Source organism: Quercus lobata, chromosome 6, assembly GCF_001633185.2.
Source record: "Quercus lobata isolate SW786 chromosome 6, ValleyOak3.0 Primary Assembly, whole genome shotgun sequence".
NCBI lineage: Eukaryota > Viridiplantae > Streptophyta > Magnoliopsida > Fagales > Fagaceae > Quercus > Quercus lobata.
In genome coordinates this window covers 35,526,505-35,534,649 of record NC_044909.1, presented here as the reverse complement: position 1 = coordinate 35,534,649, position 8,145 = coordinate 35,526,505, and the positions used below count along the sequence as shown (strand labels likewise).

The 8,145-nt window shown below is 33.1% G+C and overlaps 1 pseudogene; it reads right to left on the bottom strand.

The window, feature by feature from the left end:
- Positions 1-3,442: 3,442 nt before the first annotated feature.
- On the bottom strand, positions 3,443-8,070 carry LOC115993605 (annotated as a pseudogene).
- Positions 8,071-8,145: the final 75 nt, after the last annotated feature.

Below are 8,145 nucleotides of genomic sequence, written 5' to 3'. Positions count from 1 at the left end.
AGTTCGGAAGGACTTTGAAGACAAGAGAAAAGGACATCGGACTGTTTACTTGTTATATTGTTGTTGTTTTTCCTTTTATTATTTTTGTAATCCACCTTCTGTATAGGCTTGTTTAAGCCCTTATTTGTACGTTGTAATACCTCTTTATAGTAATAAAAATTGTTATTGCTTTGCTTCATATGTTCTATCTCTTTATTTCCGAAATGATTACGCCGTGAATAGATATACAATCTTGTAAATTCTTTTTATTTTTACACTTTGACCGACGTCTAGGACCGAAATCCTAGTTCATACAAAGATCTTGTTTTGTGTTTATAGAAACTATCTGACTTAATAATACTGAATCGAACAAGTGATACCTAGGGCTGAAACCCCTATTAGGAAGAAAAAGAAAGGACATTATGATGAGCTTATTGAGTCGGCCTGGCACAACACCGCCGACCTTAGAGCACAAGACTTAGGGCTGAAATCCCTTATCAAGGAAAAAGGCGCTGTTATGGACTTTACGAGTGCTGTTCGGCACAATAATGCAGACTTGAACTAATGATACTTAGGATCAAAAACTTTTGCTAAGGAAAAGTTATTATCACGAATTTAATCAAAGTTGCTTGGCACAACACTGCCGACATGTGAAAACAACACTTACCCCAAAATAGCCGAGATGACAACTGAATGCTATGTGCGGTGCAGGAGGTAATCATCCGAAGACATATAACCCGGAAACGAACAGCCCCCCCAGGTCGCTGAGTAATAGGGTGTTTTATCATCCTCCTAAGAAACTTAATAGCTTTAACCTTTTATGGTATTTGAGCCGGGGATGAGCAGCTTAGAATCTTTATTAAGTAGCTGACCTTACCACAGGTTTGAGCTCATCTAAGTAGTTGGTTTCCCCATAGGTTTGAGTCCGAGGACCATACAATACCTTAGTTCTGTCCAAAACTCAGTTTTCTCATCTAAGTAGTTGGTTTCCCCATAGGTTTGAGTCCGAGGACCATACAATACCTTGGTTCTGTCCAAAACTCAATTTTCTCATCTAAGTAGTTGGTTTCCCTATAGGTTTGAGTCCGAGGACCATACAATACCTTGGTTCTGTCCAAAACTTAGTTTTTGGCGTGGGACCTTGGCCTTAGGGGAATTAGCTCCTCGGCCAAGCCCCTAGAGCCATCTAAGCGATTGAAGCTACCAAGCGTAGCCCCTAGTCAAGAATCATAACCCCTAGCGGAACTTTACGCTAGAACTCTATAACCAGCTGTTAGAAACGACAAAGGAACTCTCTCGACCTACTGCCTATGCCAACACACAAACCTTCCCACAGACGGCGCCAATTGTAAGGACACGATTTGTAACGAACCACAACAGTGTCGGGCTCGCTCGTAAAAAGGCCCAAACAATATCATTTGTAGAGCATGGGTTTGAAAGGCTAGGCCTTGGTCACCAGACGGTGGGTTTTTCGTGATACCCATACATGGTTAAGTCGTCTTCGCCCCTGAAGTCTTTCTCTTGGAGGCGGGCTGGGAGGCTCTGGTTTTTGGCCATTTTTCCCAGCCTCTTCTTTGAATTACTTACTTTTCCTTTTATACTAGCCTGTGTTTTTTTATCCTTCGTCCACGTGTAGGATCGACATTCCAAGACTGATACTTGTCCCATCAGCCCATACCCGGAGTGGTTGGGGGTGGTTGAAAAAGCTGGAGAGTATGGCTCTGTTAGGTGCAGAGTATTGAATGGCAATAAGGGCAGCTTTCCCCGGTCGTTACACTTTCCAGCATACCCTTTTCTATTGGCATAGATATTTTAGATTTTTTTCCCAAGTTGTTTCTATACCATTTTTGCCCTTCCTTCCGAGGAGACTTTGGACAGGCCGAGGACTGAATCGTCCTCGGCTGTATCCCAATGCTATTTTGTACTTGCATTACCGTGCCTGGGCCATAACCTTCCTCGGCTTGGGCCTTTGGGCTCCAACGAATAAATGGAGCTGGCCCAAATATTGTTGGGCCCCACAGTTTTTATTTTCTATTTTCAAAAACTTGTTTTTGGAAATATAAAAAAAAAAAACAATTTTCTTGTATTTTTGAAATAAAAAACATGTTTGGTTAGTTGAAATTAAAAAGATAGTTTTTTGAAGGAAAAAAAATAAAAAATACTAAAATATATTGTTAATAGGATTTGAACTTTAATGCTAACTCATTAAATGAGCATGATTCATTAAATTAAATGCGTATTTTCATTAACTTTTGAAAATTAGAAACTGAAGACAGCCTTTTGCATGTTTTCAGTTTTCTTTACAAATTGAGTTTTGAGAACAGTTTTTGTTTTCTATTAATTTTGGGTTGCCAAACAAGCTTTTTAGTTTCAAAAATAAAAAATTGTTTTTGAAAACAGAAAATAAGGAGAAAAAACAGTTACCAAATATACTCTTAAGTGTTTGGCAAGAGCTTGTCAAAATTGCCGTTTGAGGTGTAAATTACCATAAAGTACAAAATATATTATTAATAATGATTTTTTATTTTCTCTCTTAGTTCTTCCAAAATTTAACTTTTTTTTCTAATCAAATAACATCCATACCCAAAAAAGGACCCCGAAAGGGCAAATTTGGGTTTATAGAAAAAAATATAAGGTTAATTTATAAATATGGGAGAGTATTTTCTACAGAACTTTTGCTGCATTTTTGTATTGTTGATCCAACTCGAAATTCACTTTTTCGGGCCCAAAACGCAACATTTAAATCTCTAACCAAACGCAAAAAATGCCATATGGAATTGGCAATCTTGCATGTTCAGAAAACCTTCCAAGTACAAGGCAAGTCAGGAAGTGGAAGTATATTTCGGTTTTGGCCACCTCACGGCGAAATTAATGAGAGCAAGCCTTTTTATGTGGATGTTTCACGTAACTATTAAGGCCTCTAATCTTCATCAAATGCCTCATGAGTATGCCATCACAAACTTAGGTTACAAGAGCAAGGAACACAATTTTCAGTGCTTAGAGATCATTAAGGAATAGCAACCAACAGAGATGCGTGTTTTTAAAGTAGCTAAAAGAGATTTGGAACCTTTTTCAAATTGTTATTATTATTTTGATTCTTCGGCCTTAAGGTCCCAACTCCCAATGAACGGGTTATTAGTAACTTGGTGTGTGTGTATCACAAGTTTGTCAGTGATCGGTTCTGAATTTTTTTCCTGTGAAATTGTTAGAAATTAATGAGGGGATATTGTAGGCACTGTCGGTCAATGAGAACAATTCAAGCCAAACTTTTTCATAGGCATTATTTTATTACATAAAGGAGCACTTGCGAATAACACATCAACCCTTCGTACGGGAATTAGAAAAGACAAAATACAAACTTGGCCTAGCTATAACCTTATTATATTGGAGAACCACACTACTTAAGTCATTCATATTATGAAATGACAATATTCAATCAGCCATATATATCTAAATATCATAATCATCCCTTTTTTGTCACGGAAATTGTCAAATTGATAAACTGCGTCTTCTCTTTAGAAATGCGATCATCAATAATTTTGCCATATCTATGGAAAACCTCGTCAATTATTGCATCTCCAAAGTGGGTAACAAGCAAGGGTTCAACCACTGCTCTCATATATTTTGCAACACCATATCCATCATTACTAAACCCATTAGATGTGTTGAATTCACCATCATAAATGTTCCAGTTGACTTCAGAGACCTCTAGGCGATCAATGGAGAAATCTCCTCCTTTTAAAACTTCAAATTTCAATTCAGTAGGGGATGGTGTGTAATTAGGAATGTTGAAGGAATCCACTTTATCTTCTTCTATGAGTCCCTGAAATGCACATTCTATGCTTTAATTAGCACAATATATAGACTATATGCAAATTTGAGAAGAGTTCTTTTTTTCCTAGTACAAATTTGCTCTTTATAAGTTTGTTTTACTTATAATATATATATATATATATATATATCAAAATATAAGGATAAGAAGAAAGATCATTTGATTAAGATCAATCCAAGATCATTTGTTAGTAGCTAAGAGACTTATGGGTTATTAGTACTGTCTGATCCCATTGGGAAAAGGTGTGTTTGAATCATCCTTCTTTGCATTGGATCTCAATCCAAGATCATTTGTTAGTAGCCATATGGGTCATTAGTATTGTCTGATCCCATTGGGAAAACATGTGTTTCCATCCCTTATCTCTCACTTTTTATAAGCAAATAAAAAAAAAGACAGCTAATTAGTAGTTAATCTCTTGTTAGTAAATGGTTAAGAAACTCCCACAGGTATAAAACATATTTTCAAAAATTAATTTTATGATTTTGTGTGTGTGAATAATTTGACAGTTGGAAAATGATAAATTTGAATCCTAGATGTTTATGTTACAAAAGGTGCCAACCAGTTGAATTACAAGACTCTTTAAAAGATTAATTATGTATTAAATTTATCATGAATCATATTTTATTGATGATAAATGATCCATTTTGCTTAGAAGAATCTACCTTTGTTATAAATTTTCAATCAATTTATCTAATTTTAGTTTAGATAATCAAAATTTAGGAAATAATTAGTTGTGTCTACCAATCCTAATTAAGTGCAACCAATAATAAGATTTCCATCACTTACTATCGAGAGTTGAATTTGTAGTAGCATATGTTAATATTACCTCTGAGACCATGTCATTGAGTGCCAAAGCCATAAGCTCATAAATGTAACAACACTCTTTGCTAGATGGATCTTCACTTCTTCTTCCCAACAATGTTAATACCATTCTCCCTCCAGCCACCAACTCTTCCGCACGACACTTCAAAAATATTGAAAAATCTCTTTGGAATTGCTCGTAGTACGCTTTAAATACACATGGAGGGCTTGTAGATGCCACGTAAATGTTTCCTTTGTTATTATCCACCCCTTCTGGGACCTACAATATATAAGACATATTAATATTTGTTAATGTGTTTTTTAATGTGATGCCAACAGACTATGAACCATATAAATTTATCATGGCATGGATCTTAAATAGATAACAATATTAAAACAGCACTTTTGTTGCAATAATTCAATCCACTTGCAGGAAATGGCGAAGCTTGTAACTAGCCCCCAAAATTTAAAATAAAAATGATATATATGTATTCTTTTTTTTTGGGGGTAAATTACAAATTACATCCCTAAAGTTTGGGATAATTGGATTTTATACCTTAAAGTTTCAGAATTTGGATTTTATCCATTGAATGTAGTGTTTGGATTTTACACCCTAACATTTTAAAACTTAAATTTTACCTCCTAAAGTTTAGAGTTGTTTGGAATTTACACACTAAAGTTTCAGAATTTGGAGTGTAAATTCCAAACAATTTTAAACTTTAGGGGGTAAAATCCAAACATTTCTAAAATATAGGGGGTATAATCCAAATTCTGAAACGTCAGGGTGTAAAATTCAAATATCACAAAACTTCAGGGAGTAAAATCCAAATTCTGAAATTTTAGGGTGTAAAATTTAATTATCCCAAACTTTAGAGGTGTAATTTACAATTTACCCTATTTAAATCTTAAGTATATATAAATTAAAAAAATAATAATTAAGCCCACGTGCTTAATTATGAATATGAATGAGCAAAATAACTAAGCTTATAACATCTTAAATCTCAATTAAAATTTATACATTTAAAAAATTATTAATTTTTTTTAGAAAATGGTTTTTATAAGAAAATTTAAGGATATTTGTATTCATTTAAAAAGAGTCACAACTTCATTAGTGATAATTTGTATATATATTAATTCTTTTAATTATTGCACTTGTCTAGTGCTTAAATGATTATTGATTATATGTTAAAAATATCAAATATTTTTTAAAATATTGAAAACATTTATCAAGTTTAATATATATAATTTTTATAATACACGTATTGCATTATAAAGTAATTAATTTACATTTTAAATTATTTTATATTAGTCTTTTTCACTACAGGCCATATATTCGGAATATGATATATGAAAAATACCTTAATCATTGTTAATGGAATGCAAAGGTTAATACTTATGAAGTGACATTTTTAAAACCTATCAGGTGTTAATGTCATGCAAATACCTATCGAGTGATGACCACAAAAAACAATAAACAAACTATGTCTTGTGTTTCTATATTTAAGATTAATGCAGTGCAAAAAGGTTATTTTAATTTTGTGTGGTTGAAATATAGATTACTCTCTTCACATTAACAATGCTTTTTTCCTTTTGTTTATATAATTGAATGGAAACAAATTTTATTTTTCATAATATATTTAGTCTTGAATTTTATTTTATTTTTCTTAATTTTTTTTATATGAAAAATTGGTTCATAGTTCATACTTTGATCCTCTGAAACTAAAATTTTAACTCTCTAACTGCTGTAAGATAAGGAAAATTACACAACAATCCAAGAGTACAATAATATTGTATTCTCTCATCTCACAAAATAATGGGTGTATTGTATAATCACTTCTAAGATAAGTTGGATTTAACCCCATATTACGTGATTATGGGTATAATTAATCATATTAATCTTTTTGTGTTTATAGAATAAGTTACCTGAGACAACCAATGGAGACTCTAAGAAGAATGGACAAAATGCAGACAATTGCTCGGAAAAAGCCTGCCATAGAAGGAACCAGGAGTTCCTGAAAACAAACATGGACCAGCGCCAGGCCCCAGTTGATAGCTCATTTCTTTCTGGAAGCTTGGTAATGACTTGAAAATGGTATTAAAGTCATTCCCTGGAAGGTCGTTCAAAAACACTTGATATTCAGGTGAATCATGGCCTAGATTTTGGCGAAGCTTGTCCACTTCCTTGATAAGTTCTGAAACCACGAACAAAGTATTTGGTCCAGAAGAACAACCCAAGTCTGCGATGGCTATGCTCCTTGGCAAGGTGTTGCAGTACAGATTGGCTATAGCTTCCTCTGCGATGGGTTTGGTCATAGATATTACTTTTTGCTGTAAATAGTCCAAACAAAGAGTTTGAATGAGTTGCAATCTACATTAGTGCAAATAATTGACCTTTATCAATGAATTTTATCATAACTAATTAAAAGCATAGTAATTAATTACAATATAGAGATGAACTGAGTGTAAAAATTATGTGCACATATTAGTCTAAAGTACATTATTCTTTTGTTTTTTCCTCCTCTTTCGCAGACAAATAGCATGTATAAAACTGTTTACGTCAAAAAATTAAATTTTATACTAAAGTGATTCACTTTTATTGATATCAAATGCCACATATACTGTATTATTAAAGTACTTAATAATTGCCGACATCGGTAAGGTGTGATATTGAGAAGGGGTTTATCACTTGCTCCGTGACACTAACTGTTGCATTCAGTTTTAGTGTTGGCATGTGAATGTATTCCCTTATCTCATTTCTCTTCCCCCATATATGTGTGTGTTTCTCAAATAAAAAAATAATTGCCATAATGATGAGTATGTATCCTAAATTTAAATATTTGAGTGTCATTTTTCCTCTTGTAATTTATAACAAAATATGGCACACAAAATGCCCATTATTTTGACCACTTTAATAAAAATATTGACCATCCTCACTTGAAAATTACAAAAATTTTAGTTCAATAAAAATAAAAGTAACATTATATTCACAACATTTTTACAATAATTTCACAATAAATCAAATGTGATAAGTAGAAAGTGATTACTAATTCTAATTTAGACTCAATATTGATATCACTTTTTAGCCCACTAATAAAAAATTATTGCATAAAATTTGTTTTAAAAATGTGTAGATGTAATATTACTCCAAAAATAATTCTAGCTCCTCAAACAGAATCCTTCATGTATATTTGTGTTTTTTTTTCTTTTTTTTTGGGTGACGTTAATATATTTAAGTTTCTTAGTGATCACTCAAGAAAAATTTTTTGAAGCCACCACTACTAACTTGAGCAATCAATTAAGTTGGAGAGCCATCTACCACCTTTATGTAGTTTGAAAATATTCGTGGGAGGGGGTTGGTAACAATGTAAGTTTTCCTGAAGCAAGGAATTGTTTGCATAACTTGTTTCTCCAATTCCTCCATTCATGCAGAGCACTTGAACAACTTCCATCTCTCTCTCTCTCTCTCTCTCTTAAATAATGTGGGTTGATCTGTGAGTTTGAGCTGATTGTGTTGAGGGAGAGGGTCCAATTTA